Here is a 14,388-nt window from a genome sequence, read left to right on the forward strand (position 1 = left end):
TGAGGTCTCGGTCCAGTGGGCGCAGCGTGATCAGCCAGGGGCGGCCGCGGAGCCTTGTCTGTTTCCGGCTTGGACGATGTCCAGAGAGAACCGACTTTACCTGGGAGACTGTGGACTTAAGGCACAATGTTAGTGTTTGTTAACATTTGTGCTTCCCTCACACACGCTCGTACACAAATTCCTCTGCATTTTCTTGGATCTAGATGTTGTCTAGCTGGGTAAAATGGTATATAATTCAGCCTCTCATGGTTTATTGTTATTTATCCCAAGTTCTGTTAAATATAAGGGCTCACTTCCCAAGCAAATAATTGTGAAGAACCATTTCTGGATTTATACTTTAAATTCATCTAAAGGCCTTTTTATTTTAAAAACCTGATCTGAGGATCACCAGAAAAGTTGCTCATGCTTGGTGCTTCTACCTGAAACTTAGTTCTCTTTCTCATTTGCTTCTCCCTAAGCAAAACGTTTAGGGATTCCGGAATTTGGTAAATGAAGGCCTGGGACAGTTTAATGGAGCTGTTAAATTAATTCATAACATTACAATCTAGTAGTGAAAAATCCTCTTAAAGCGATTATTATTTTTAAAAATGTTATGTATTTGAAAGGCAGAGAGAGAGAGAGAGAGAGAGAGAGAGAGAGCCCCCATCTGCTGGTTCACTCCCCAGATGCCCACAACAGCTGGGGTCAGGGCTGAATTCAGGGGCAGGGAACACCGTCTTGGTCCCCCGTGAGAGTGGCAGGAACCGGATGACCTAAGCCATCACCCCATCACCATGGTCTCCAAAGGTCTACATTGGCGAGAAGGTCGGAGTTGATGCCAGGTGTCTTGTTGTGGGACATGGGCTACTTGACCCCTAAGCTAAATGCCAATACTGTTTAGTAGTGTGATAATACCTACCGTGAGATCTAACCTCCTAGCAAACTTCATACATATAATACATTGTCGTTTATGATAGGTAGAATCGAGGTGGGTACAATGACGCACTATGGTTACAGGTGCGATGGCTACAGGTACAGGAGACGACAGGTAAGCCCCAGAGATCTGAGCTCATCCTTTCTTTCTTTCTTTTTTTTTTTAATATTTATTTATTTATTTATTTGAAAGTCAGAGTTACACAGAGAGAGGAGAGGCAGAAAGAGAGAGAGAGAGAGAGAGGTCTTCCATCCGATGGTTCACTCCCCAATTGGCTGCAATAGCCAGAGCTGTGCCGGCCCGAAGCCAGGAGCCAGGAGCTTCTTCCGGGTCTCCCACATGGGTGCAGGGGCCCAAGGACCTGGGCCATCCTCCACCACCCTCCCAGGCCACAGCAGAGAGCTGGACTGGAAGTGGAGCAGCTGGGTCTCGAACCGGCACCCACCAATATGACTTATTTTAACCAGAATTTGACTTTCTGTGAATCTTGGTGTCCGTTTCCCACCACCCACCCAAACTGAATGGCCTAGAATTGTCAGGTAGGAAGTCAGAAACGTAGCCTGTGTGGGTGTGAGAAGGGCCTGAAGACCAGCACCCACTGCAGAAGCTCCGGAAGCCCAGCATTTTGCACTTCAAAGTCCTGCTCAGACCCTGACAACCTCCCAGGTGGTCCCGGCCCTACCCCCTCCCCCTCCTCCAAGGAGAGCTCCCAGAATTCTCTCCTCAGGACCAAAGGGGTTACCTGACCTGATAACAGCGGGTAATAAAACCTTCTCAGACACCCTAAGGGGAAGTCCCTCTGCTCAGCAAATCTGGGGAGGAATTTGCTAATTTCCACCCAACAAACCCTTCTGCCAGGACTCTCCACCCTCTGTCCTGGAGGAGAGGGGGAGGTGGGTAAACAGACTCCCTTAAAAGCCTAGGGAGTGCGCTCAGCCCTCTGCCTCTCTGCCGAGCTGTCTGCCTGTAACTTTGCTCTCTCTCTGTCCCTTCCGTTCTGAACCCCATGGCTGCCACAGCCTTTCCTCCGGTGACAGAATCAATAGTGACAGAAGCAATGTTGATATTCAATCTCTCTAACTTTAAAAAAATTATTCATTTATTTATTTGAAAGGCAGTTCAAGAGAGAGAGAGAGAGATAACTCTTCTACCCACCGGTTTATTCCCTGAATAGCTAGTGCTAGGCCAGACTGAAGCCAGGAGCCAGGAACTCCATCTTGGTCTCCCACAAGGGTGGCAGGGGCTCAAGCACGTGGGCCATCATCATTGTCTTCCCAGGTACATCTGCAGGGAGCTCAGATACTTAATTCCCTGCTCCACAACCCTGGCCCCAAGAAATAAACAAGTAACCATGAGAAAATCAGTCCGGCAAAGAATAAAATGATGGCTAGTAACTCATAGTAACTCCTGCAGGCCCCTGAATGAGAGGCCCCGGGGCTCCGGGATGCCCAGGTTCTAAAAAGCAAGTGCACCAGTCTCCCCCTTAGCGGGACAGGCTGCAACCTCACCATCCCAGACAGCTCCCGCAGACTGCCATCCCCTCCACGATCCGCATCTATGAGGCTTCTCAGGTCTGCAGAAAATCCCAGAAACATCTCAGGAAAATCCCTTTTGACAGAAAGAGGCTTGGGCAATGCGACTCTTGGCTCTCGGCCGGCAATTCCCAGGCTCTGCGGCGGGCGGAGCGTGCAATGCGTGCATTAGGCCACCAGAGGGCGGCAGGCCTCCGGCTGGTGCGCACGAGCGAGATACAGGGCTCTGGGCCTCAGCGCACCCAGGCTCGCAGCTCGGCAAGGGAGACAGCAACCCGAGCCAGGCAGGTTCCGGAGACCCCGACCAGGGGCTTCTGGAGGGGCGCCGCGGCGGATCTAAAGGGGCCATTCCGGGATCCCCCCGTGGCGCCCGAACAGGGACCTGAAGGTAAGCCCCCTATTTCGGGGAGGGTAGGACTCTACAAGGGTGCTGCAGACCCCCGCTAGTGAATTGTGGTTAAGAAGGTGGATCGTGTAATCAGAACTTAGGGGAGAAGTTACGGGTCATATTGAGTCTAAGAGAGAGAGGACTCTTCATAGACATGGTGAAGCCTGTGTTAAATAAGAAAGGGACGAGGACATCTAATCAACAGTTATCTACATTTCTTCGCTTTGTACAAACCTGTTGCCCTTGGTTTCCTGAACAGAGAACTGTAGGTTTGGAAACTTGGAACAAGGTGGGGAGAGAGATGAGACTGTGTTACTCCTTACGTGGGCCTGAGAACGTACCAATAAATGCTTTCTCTCTGTGGAATTTGTTGAGGGGTAGGCTCGATCCTGGTCATGAGACAGTTTTGACTAAACAGTTGGAAACTCAACGACATAGTGATCCTCCTGTCCCCTCTGTCCCCTCTGAGGAAGCCCCTCTATTCCAATCCAAAGAGTCAACTCAAGTTTACAAAATACACACACGGCCGGGGGGGGGGCGGGGGGGGGGCGGGAGGAGCTTACTCCTGAGGAGGGGGATGATTGGAGGAAGGGGCTTTTGGAAACCATCAGGACCAGGGATTTTTTTCCAGCTCAGGTCAAAGGATCCAAAAAACAAGCCTGATCGCTCAAAACGCCGCCTGCCTCCCACAATGGGATTTAGGGGAGCTACCGAGGGAATCGAGTTAAGGGATGAAGGGTTAAAAAGTTAGAAGCCGCTTCCCCCCAACCTCCTCTGGTGAACTTTCCTGACCTCGTTAGACTTGCTCTGCATAGCCATTCTCTGTAAAGTTAATTAGTCAGTAAATTACCCCAATGTGAGCGTAACCTTAGTTTCACCTAAGTAAGATAGAAGAAGTCACCATCACCGTATATCTCTTTGCCTCCTGGAACTCTGACCCCACCATGTGTCCCTTATCGCCATTCAGCTGCATTCCTAGGTACCATCAAGGCAGTTCCTGCAATCTTGTGTGGCCCTCCCTTTTGGCAATAGGAGGCTTTTTGATACTCCCTGTATAGGCCATATGGTTCTTTGAGGTCTAATCAGGCCCTTACTCGGTATCCTATACTCCCTGTATTCATAAATCAACTGATTGTAAAATCACTTAACTTGTATCAATTGTTTACTCTATACCACTGTCTGCTCTATGCAATGATTGATTTTCTTTGTTTAAACGTGTATAAAAACCCCAACCCAAGACTATTCGAGGCCGCTCGCCTGTACTGGGACGGGGGCCCCGACATGTCGGAACATCAATAAACTTTACCCTTTGTTAATTACATGAGAGAAGGTCTCTTGGAGCGTTTTTGGGGTGGCAAGAGCAATTCAACTCTAATTCGACTGTAACAGGGAGAGACCTTAGCTTGTTTTCCTGTAGTTGATGATGAAGAATGGGGGCCTCTCCCTCAGTGGGCACCCTATTGCATATAAAGTTTTAAAAGAATCGGGAGCCCCTGTTAAGGACTGTCGACCAGCATCACCATGCTCTTCAGCTGGGTGAGGCGTTATCTAACAAGTAGCTGACTCCTTGTGTCTGGTTCTGGACAGCCCCGCTCCTGTTTGCTGGGGGAGGCTTTTTACTATGGAAGGTGAATATGAAGATACAGCTAAAGGAAAAGTCTCCCAAAATAGAAAAACGAATAGGAAAGTAACCATGTCGATGGTGATGGGAGAGGGGGATTGGGTACGAGCTAGTGACCCGCTTCATTTAGGAGCAGAAGGTTTGACCCAGTGTTCTGAAACTGCGGTTAATGCCTGGAGACAACTTCCTTGGCCAGAAGTAAACACTGCAGGTTCAGGATGTTATACAGGGTCCCGAAGAACCTTATGCGGAGTTTCTCTCTAGGTTAGTTGAGGGTGTGGGTTGAGCAATTCCCGTGGAGGAAGCGGCAGAATGGGTGGTTAAGCAGTTAGCATATGAAAATGCTAATCCTGTGAGTTATTCCGCTCAGTAAGACAGGAAGCCTGAATGACTTTGTTAAGATTTATGCTAATGTTACACCTCCTATCTGCAAGGAATAGCTATAGCCACTGCCCTTAAAGGGCAGAGAAAAGAAGTTCAGTGGCCTACACACACCACTCCCTCTACTCCCGTAGGATTAGGTTCTGCTACCAATGCAGCTAAAAGCTCTCAGATGTTAATGGGGTCAGATGGGGCTCTCAGATGTTAATGGGGTCAGATGGGGCCGGCGCAGCGGCTCACTAGGCTAATCCTCCGCCTTGCGGCGCCGGTACACCGGGTTCTAGTCCCGGTCGGGGCGCTGGATTCTGTCCCGGTTGCCCCTCTTCCAGGCCAGCTCTCTGCTGTGGCCCAGGAGTGCAGTGGAGGATGGCCCAAGTCCTTGGGCCCTGCACCCCATGGGAGACCAGGAGAAGTACCTGGCTCCTGCCATCGGATCAGCGCGGTGAGCCGGCCGCAGCATGCCGGCCGCGGCGGCCATTGGAGGGTGAACCAACGGCAAAGGAAGACCTTTCTGTCTGTCTCTCTCTCTAACTGTCCACTCTGCCTGTCAAAAAAAAAAAAAAAAGGGGGGGTCCGATGGCCAAAGATCGGAAACCTTTTGTCCCTATGTGATTCCTGCCCTACCATTTACTTTAGGGGGTAGGGATATCATGTCTCAAATGGGACTGCTCTTATATAGTCCAGATGAGAAAGTCACGGCACAGATATTACAAATAAATTTCAATCCTCATAAGGGTTTAGGAAAACAGCAAGAGAGGAGGCTGTTGCCGGTCCAGTAAAGGGAAATTCTGACAAAACAGGTTTAGGTTGCAGATCGGATTTACCCTAGGAGCCATTGTTGCAACAGCAGCTGACCCCCATTATATGAACAAGAGAGGAGCCTGTATGGGTAGAACAATGGCCATTAACTTTGGGGGAAAAAAATACAGGCAATTAATCAAGTAGTTCAAGATCAGTTGTCCTTAGGACATATTGAATTGTCTAATAGTCCTTGGAACACCCCTATATTTGTGAGCAAAAAGAAATCAGGAAAATGGAGATTTCTACAGGATCTTAGAGCTATTAATGCTACTATGGAAGATATGGGGGCTTTACAGCCAGGGCAGCCTCTCCTGTTGCCATTCCAAAGGATTTTCATATTATTATCATAGATTTACAGGATTGCTTTTTTACTATTCCCTTAGCACCACAAGATCCAAAACCTTTTGCTTTTAGTGTTCCAACTATGAATTTAAAACAAGCCTTTCAGAGATTTCAGTGGAGAGTGCTCCCCCAGGGAATGAAAGATAGCTCCACCTTGTGTCAGAAGTTTGCAGTGCAGCCTGTAAGAGGTATCCTAAAACATACATTATTCGCTATATGGATGATATCCTACTAGCTCACCCAGACTTACATCTGTTATTACAAGTATTAAATGACTTGACGGTTTCATTGCAAAATTATGGTCTGGTAGTAGCCCCCTAAAACATTCAAGCTCGTCCTCCATTTAATTACCTAGGAGGAATATTACATACTCAAACCGTATCTCATCAACACTTGCAATTAAGAATGGACTCCCTTAATACTCTTAATGATTTCCAAAAATTACTGGGTGATATTAACTGGATTCGACCTTTACTTAAAATTACTACACATGAATTAAAACCTCTTTTTGATACCTTGAGGGGAGACCTTAGCCCAACTTCAGAAAGGACGTTTACCTCTGAAGCAAGACAGGCCCTTATTAAAATAGAAATTGCTATTAATAAAGAGCAATTAGTATGGATAGATTACACTTTAGAGTGGAGTTTTTTTATTATTGCTATTTCTTATACGCCCACTGGCGTGCTATTGCAAGAAGGACCTTTAGAATGGATTCATTTACCTGTTACAACTAGAAAGGTTGTTTGTCCATATCCATCATTAGTGGCTTCTTTAATAATAAAAGGAAGATGTAGAAGTAGAGAATTGTTTGGGAGAGAAATGCATACACTTATTATTCCTTATTCTAATGAACAACTACAAAATTTGTTGGAAAATAGTGATGACTGGCAAATAGCAATCCAATGTTTTACTGGTATAATAAAATATCATCTCCCTCCACATCCTCTATTACATTTTCTTTTTTTTTTTTTTATCTTTTTTTTTTTTTATTTATTTAATGAATATAAGTTTCCAAAGTACGAATAATGGATTACAATGGCTTCCCCCCCATACCTTCCCTCCCACCCACAACCCTCCCCTTTCCCGCTCCCTCTCCCCTTCCATTCACATCAAGATTCATTTTCAATTATCTTAATATACAGAAGATCAGCTTAGTATACATTAAGTAAGGATTTCAACAGTTTGCTCCCACACAGAAACATAAAGTGAAAAATAATAGATGATTTTTTTTAATGATGATGAAATCAGATCAGACCTATTGTCATGTTTAATCCCAGTGAGAGTCAAGTTGGGAGTTGATAGTTTGTTTTTTTTTTTTTTTTTTTTTTTTTTTTACAGAAGATCAGTTTAGTATGCATTAAGTAAAGATTTCAACAGTTTGCACCCCCATAGAAACACAAAGTGAAATATATTGTTTGAGTACTCGTTATAGCATTAAATCTCAATGCACAGCACATTAAGGACAGAGATCCTACATGAGGAGTAAGTGCACAGTGACTCCTGTTGTTGACTTTACCAATTGACACTCCTGTTTATGGCATCAGTAATCTCCCTATGCTCCAGTCATGAGTTTCCAAGGCTATGGAAGCCCTCTGAGTTCTCCGATTCTTATCTTGTTTAGACAAGGTCATAGTCAAAGTGGAGGTTCTCTCCTCCCTTCAGAGAAAGGTACCTCCTTCTTTGAAGACCTGTTCTTTCCACTGAGATCTCACTCACAGAGATCTTTTGCCAGAGTGTCTTGGCTTTCCATGCCTGAAATACTCTCATGGGCTTTTCAGCCAGATCCGAATGCCTTTAGGGCTGATTCTGAGGCCAGAGTGCTATCTAGGACATCTGCCATTCTATGAGTCTGCTGAGTATCTCACTTCCCATGTTGGATCACTCTCCCCTTTATTTATTCTATCGGTTAGTGTTAGCAGGTACTAGACTTGCTTATGTGCTCCCTTTGACTCTTAGTCCTTTCATTATGATCAATTGTGAACTGAAATTGATCACTTGGACTAGTGAGATGGCATTGGTACATGCCACCTTGATGGGATTGAATTGGAGTCCCCTGGTATGTTTCTAACTCTACCATTTGGGGCAAGTCAGCTTGAGCATGTCCCAAATTATACATCTCTTCCCTCTCTTATTCCTACTCTTATGTTTAACAGGGATCACATTTCAGTTAAATTTCAACACTTAAGAATAACTGTGTATTAATTACAGAATTAAACCAGTCATATTAAGTAGAACAGACAGAAAAACTACTAAGAGGGATAATGTATTAAGTTGTTCATTAACAGTCAGGGCTATGCTGATCAAGTCACCGTTTCCCATAGTGTCCATTCCACATCCAGTAATTTTTTTCCTGAATTAACCATGATAGGACCCTTGCCTCCTCCAACTGCTATGGTTTCACAGATGGGTCTTCTAATGGAAAAGTTGTTGTTATTGATGATCAAACTCATATAGAACAAATTGCTGGAACTTCCTCTCAACCAGCTGAAATATAAGCAATTATAATTGTCTTTAATCTACTTTACGATTGTTCCTTTAATTTGTATACTGATTCATCATACGTGGTCAAATTATTTCCTCACACTGAAACTGCCCACATCCCTTCTAGTAAACCTGCTATGTGCTCCCTTGCCTTGCAAACTGTTACTAGCCAACCCACTCTTTCCTTTCTCACAGGGGGTATTAGAGGCCATCCGGCTTGCCAGGAGCCCTTGGCTGATTCACTGACCAAAAATGTTGTTTTCAGCTCTTCAGGAAGTGGGAGCTAGTCATAGCTTTCATCATCAAAACGCACCTGCCTTGAGAAAACCATCTCAAATTCCCCGGGAGACGGCGAGGGCTATTGTGCGCAGTTGCCCAGCCTGTCCAGCACATATACCAACTTGACCTATAGGAGTGAATCCCCGAGGACTAAGGCCCAGCGATCTTTGGCAGATGGATGTCACTCACGCGCCCTCTCTTGGTAGACTCCGTGTGTGCACCTTTGTGTTGCTGCATACTCTCATGTAATTAGAGCCAGCTAGGACGGGAGAGGCATGTAAGGCATGTACATACAACATTTATTTTACTGTTTTGCTTATCTAGGTATGCCTAAAACCTTAAAAACAGACAATGCCCCGGCTTTTACTTCCGCTTCCTTTAAAAACTTTTGTGCAACTTTTCACATCACTCCTTCTACAGGCATTCCTTTTAATCCTCAAGGCAAGCTACAGTTGGGAGAGCTCATCAAAGATTCAAATCTCAAATCCGTAAGCTACAACAAAGAGATTTAAATATAGTTCACCTCATCAGCTACTTTGTTATTAATCATCTTAATAATGATGCCAAAGATATTTCACCCATGCTTTGCCATCGGGAACCAGAAACAATTCATACTAGGCCCCTAGTCGTGTGGAAGGGTGTATTAACCGGGAAATGGAGAGGTCCAGATGTTTTATTGACAGATGGGAGAGGCGACGCTTGTGTTTCCCCCAGAACACAGATGCACCTGTGTGGATCCCTGAACATGTTATTTGATCTTATGGCCCAAACACCACCGCTGTCCTTCACCACCCCCGGACATGACCACGACCGAGGACTGAGGATGACCCTGCTCAATCCTTAACACCGCCTTCTCCATGCGTGCCTGAGCCTTCCATCGATCAAGCTGTCCATCCACTTAACAGCTGGTGGCTTGCTCCACCACCCCGATGAAGAGCACGTTCTACTAGACAAGCAACCCCCACCAAGTGGGGACAACTAAAGGCTTTATCTCGTTCTGCTCACGCTCTTGTACGAGAGCAGGCATTGCCACTTACCCCAGACAATCTCTTTATTGCAATGCTTGTTAGCATCTCTCTACAGGTAACAACAGTAAATGGAGAAGGAATATATTGGACTTCCGTGCCTGATTCTCCTTTGTTTCATCCTACTGTATGGGCTCTACTGATGTAAAGATTTTTACAAATAATACGAAATTGCTGGGGGCTGGGGAAGATAATGGTCTTTTTTAAAAAAAATTATTTATTTGAGAGGTAGAGTTACAGGCAATGAGAGGGAAAGACAGAGAGACAGGTCTTCTGTCTGTTGGTTCACTCCCCAAATGGCCACAATGGCCGGAGCTGCGCCTATTAGGAGCCAGGAGCCAGGAGCGTCCTCCCGGCCTCCCATGTGGGTGCAGGGGCCCAAGGACTTGGGTCATCTTCTACTGCTTTCCCAGGCCACAGCAGAGAGCTGGATTGGAAGAGGAGCAGCTGGGACTAGAACTGGAGCCTATATGGGATGCTGGCGCCGCAGGCGGAGGATTAACCTACTGCCCCACAGCACTGGCCCAGATAATGGCCTTTTCCTAAGAAAACAAAGCCCTCACCTTTCATACACTGGTCACGCTGACGGTACCCTGTTGTGTTTTAGTACCAAAAGTGAATTCCTTCAGGCTGCTTTGAAATTAGCTGTCGCACTGTGTTGGCTGACTTCCCACATCCTAACCCACATAAACACAATTTGTGGTCTCTTTCCTTTCTTGTTGTTGGAAAGCCTGACTTTGTAGAGAAATTAAGTTCTCATGTCCCTCCTTTAAATTTAGCTAGTAAGTGCCAGAGACTATTGTCTGGGGAAGAACATGTTTGGGACCTAATTGATAAAAAGGTAGGATTTCCTGCTGGGAGTGATGTGTTTTCTATCATCAAAGTTATGTTTATTATCCAAAGAATTCCTAATTCATACCTCGCAAACAGGTAGAGTGACTATTACCCCTGATAAAGGACATAGCTTCTTTGTTTCCTGTGAGGGTTGTATGATAACTAGTTGCATAGATTCGACTCTAGGAGCTGCTACTGTCCTTATCACTCATCAACCCACTTATGTTATGCTTCCTGTTCATTTGAATGTACCATGATCTGGGTTTAAATTCTCTTCACTCTACATCCACTTTTCTCTGGAGACCTAAGCTGCCTTGATTGTAAGCATAATAACGTTAATAGGAATTTTAGCTTCTGTAGCTACTTCTGCTATAGCCTTAACCCAGTAAATTAAAACTGCCCAACATGTAAACGATCTTTTGCATAATTTGTCAATAGCATTGATTCTGCAGGAACAGACAGATAGAAAATTAGATGCTCGCATCAGTGTTACAGAGGGGGCTGTTCTGTTCATTGGTAACCAGATGCGAAATCTCAAAACCAGGCTTACAGCTCATTGTCATGCTAATTATAAATGGATTTGTGTGACACCTTATAAATACGATAATGAAGCTCATCCGTGAAAAAAGGTTCAAAAACACTTATAGGACTTTGGAATAATACTGCCGTTGGCCTCGGTATTCAAGACCTAAAGACACGAATAAAAGGTACTAGTTTAACTGTGGTTCCTCAGGGACTGCCGCTGAAATCGTGAGGCAGTTCACTTCTCGCGTTTCTCCTGATGTACATTCCCAATCTGTATTTCCTTTGTTAATAAATGTGGGAATAAGCTTGCTAATAGCTTTATCTCTTCTTTTGATATTACCAGTCATCTTCAGATTGCTAGGAGGAGGCATCAAGGAGACTCACCTGGAATTAATGGCTTTAAAATTAAAAAATAACAAAGGGGGAGATGAGGAGGCCAAGGGAACTTTGGCTGTCTGAGGAGGTCACAGCAGGAGGTCTGTCTCCAGGGGAAGTGAGAGCCACAAGCTGCGGGCCTCTCGCTGGTTTTAGATGTATTGATAATTACATTCTATACCAGAAAGCCAGAGTTTCCAGGTGGTCTCGCTGATGATCGCTATCTTCTTGGAAATCTAAAAGAACAACCTCTGCTCAAAATGACCTCACAGACGGTGGAGCTGTTTGATGGATTAAAGCCTCCTAGAGTAATTCAACCCCTTCTGATGCTGTTATCTGTAGTAAAAGCCTAGAGGGAATTCTAAGCTGTCAGGTGTATGGTGTGCAGTTAGACCTGATGCAGGTTAGGGATAAGAGGGTCTTTGGGAAGGGTCTTCAGTCTCCTGCTATAATCCTCTTGAGAGTGTGTCTTGCCATGGGTGAACAACTTGTAAATAAGTGTTAATAATTTAGGTGGCTGAGAAAAACACAAACAGTGGTAAATGCCTTAGTACGTGCGGCCTGGTGGAAAGAACATAAAGGAGTTACTGAAATCAGGAGCGAGTCTTAAATGAGTTACTAAAACTAAATAATAGTGAAGGGTTATGGAAAGGACATGTGTGATGAATGGGTTTGTTTGAGCAGGGTGTTATGGTTAATAGTAAAGTTAAACCAAAAGGTGAATGTTCCAATCTTTGTAATCAATTGTTATAAAACTAGAAGTAGATGTTCCGATTCTTTGCAAAATAACCACTATGTTTTTTTTGTAATTGATTATTCTATAATTCAGAGCCATTTTGAGTCTCTGTTCTATTGTATTTTAAATATCAAGTAAATCTTTAAAATCAAAGAAATTGTTACACAGCTATGGAAGTCGGGGTTAGGGAGGGGTTACACATAGTACAAGGTCAATGGTTTAAAGTGGATGGAAAATAGACTTTGTTATTGTAAGGAAGAATCATTAACTCTGTAAGGATCATTAATGAATGGACATTTGCAAAATTTATGAGAACAGTAGAGAATGTATAAAATGAACAGCAGATGTAAAAATAAAGTCGGATATAAAAATAAAGTCGGGTGCTCTCTCATCAGAGCCATGCCATCAGCCTTGCTGTAAGGGTGTCTCATTTCTTCCTGCGCCGACGCCTCCCACACCTTCAGGAATCCCTGAACCTCTGGTACCCCACCCCCGTCCCCCCATCCCACCTGCCACCCACTCGCACTGACAAGCTCCAGGGAAGGGAAGAAAAGAAGGGGAAATCGAGGAAAAGAAGTGGGGGGAGGGGACAAGGGGAAGGAAGAGGGCAGGGAAGGCGAGAAGTTGAGGCATGGGAGACGCCTCCCCCAGTGGCTAAAAGCAAGGTCACGGCCCTAAGCCTGGCCTGGCATCTAGCATCCAGCGAGGCGGTGCTGCTCCCCCAGCCCCCCCCCCCCCCAGTGCTTTGTGACCTCAGCTGCGCTCCTGGGAATCCCTCGGGAGCTTTCGGAAATCCTCCCGCCCCGAGTGCGAGTCACGGGGTCAGGTCCAGCTTCCGCCGGCCTCAGAGGATCTTCGGTGGATGACACACAGATCACAGTGCAAGAGAGATTCTCCCAGTGCACTGGGAGAAGTCTCTGATGGGAGGTGGTGTGTGGATAAATTCTCTAATTCGAGTTGAAGTCTCCAAAGTATGGAACAGCCCAGCATTTGCAGGTAGAGAGCTCCTTTATGTATTTCATGAGGTTAGCATTGCCCTTAAAATAAAAATACAACAAGAATTACCGAGATGGTAAATCTAAATTACAAAGACAGATGTAAAAATCACAGGTTATTAGCAAATGGATTCCGGAAGTACATGGCAAGAATAATAGAAAATACTTCAGTGATTGCTGTGTGCCAGGCCAAGTTCTAAGTATGCTGCGATATCAACTGATTCAATCTTTGCAACAGTCCATGGGTTAGGTATTCTCATTATTGCCATTTTACAGATGGGGAAGACACATGGATCCTGGGCAGGCACTAGGCGTAGTGGTTAGAATACCCTGCCGGTATCAGGGTGCCTGGCTCTGAGACCTGGCTCCTCTCCCAAGTCCAGCTTCCTGCTAATGAGCACCCTGGTACGTGATGACTCAAATACTTGGGTCCTTGTTACCCTTGTGGGAGACCTGGAGTGAGTTCTGGACTCCTGGCTGTGTCCTGGCATACCCAGGCTCTTGTGGGTATTTGGGGGCGTGAGCCAGCAGGTGGACAGTCTCTCTCTGTCTGTATCTGTCTCTCTGTAGAGGAAATACAGCCTCAACCAGAGATTAGGAAAAGCAGACCCCTCCTCCCAGCACAGACCTTGAAAAGTGGCTCTTGCTATTAACTAGGGAAGCAGCTGCCCACTGTGATCTTGTCTACAGAGGGAAGAAGTCCTGAGTTCTGCTTCTGTAAACTCTAGTCATAAATTTGGCCTAATAAATCTGCCCCTGGTATCTCTTTTACAAACATACTGGATGTACCGACCATTGGCAGTGTGGTCCTAAGTCACATAGGCTGCAATTTAAACCCACCAGTGCTGTAACAGCTAAGATCTGATGCTGATGAACCTATAAATATTGTAAAAAACTTGGGATTGTCAGCTCAGCCCGCTGGCCTAATAAACGTTTGATGCTCCACTGTCTCTGGTGCCTGTTTGAATGGAGGGAGTTTTCCCACCCCAGGTTTCTGTAACATCTCTACATCTCAAATATATAACAAAAAGTAAATTAAAAAATATTTACAAAGGAAACATATGAGTCATTGCAGGGCTCCTTGGGTTGTGTCCGAATTTCCCAATCAGCGCACAGGGCACAGTCGCAGATGCAAAAGCAGAGGTTTATTTGTTACCAGC

The 14,388-nt window shown here is 45.3% G+C and overlaps 1 long non-coding RNA gene across 2 annotated transcripts; it reads left to right on the forward strand.

Annotated features, from left to right (window-relative positions):
• Nucleotides 1–2,621: 2,621 nt before the first annotated feature.
• LOC127490345 (uncharacterized) lies at nucleotides 2,622–12,126 on the forward strand. 2 transcript variants are annotated; one of them, XR_016224835.1, is made up of 2 exons: nucleotides 2,622–2,833; nucleotides 8,655–12,126. It is a non-coding gene; the product is annotated as an uncharacterized LOC127490345 (long non-coding RNA). The 2 variants fall into 2 exon arrangements; XR_007918302.3 differs by having other exon boundaries at nucleotides 8,725–12,126.
• Nucleotides 12,127–14,388: the final 2,262 nt, after the last annotated feature.

The sequence above is a fragment of the Oryctolagus cuniculus genome, chromosome 1 (genome assembly GCF_051225735.1).
Source record: "Oryctolagus cuniculus isolate XC-2025 breed Fujian yellow rabbit chromosome 1, ASM5122573v1, whole genome shotgun sequence".
Classification (NCBI taxonomy): domain Eukaryota; kingdom Metazoa; phylum Chordata; class Mammalia; order Lagomorpha; family Leporidae; genus Oryctolagus; species Oryctolagus cuniculus.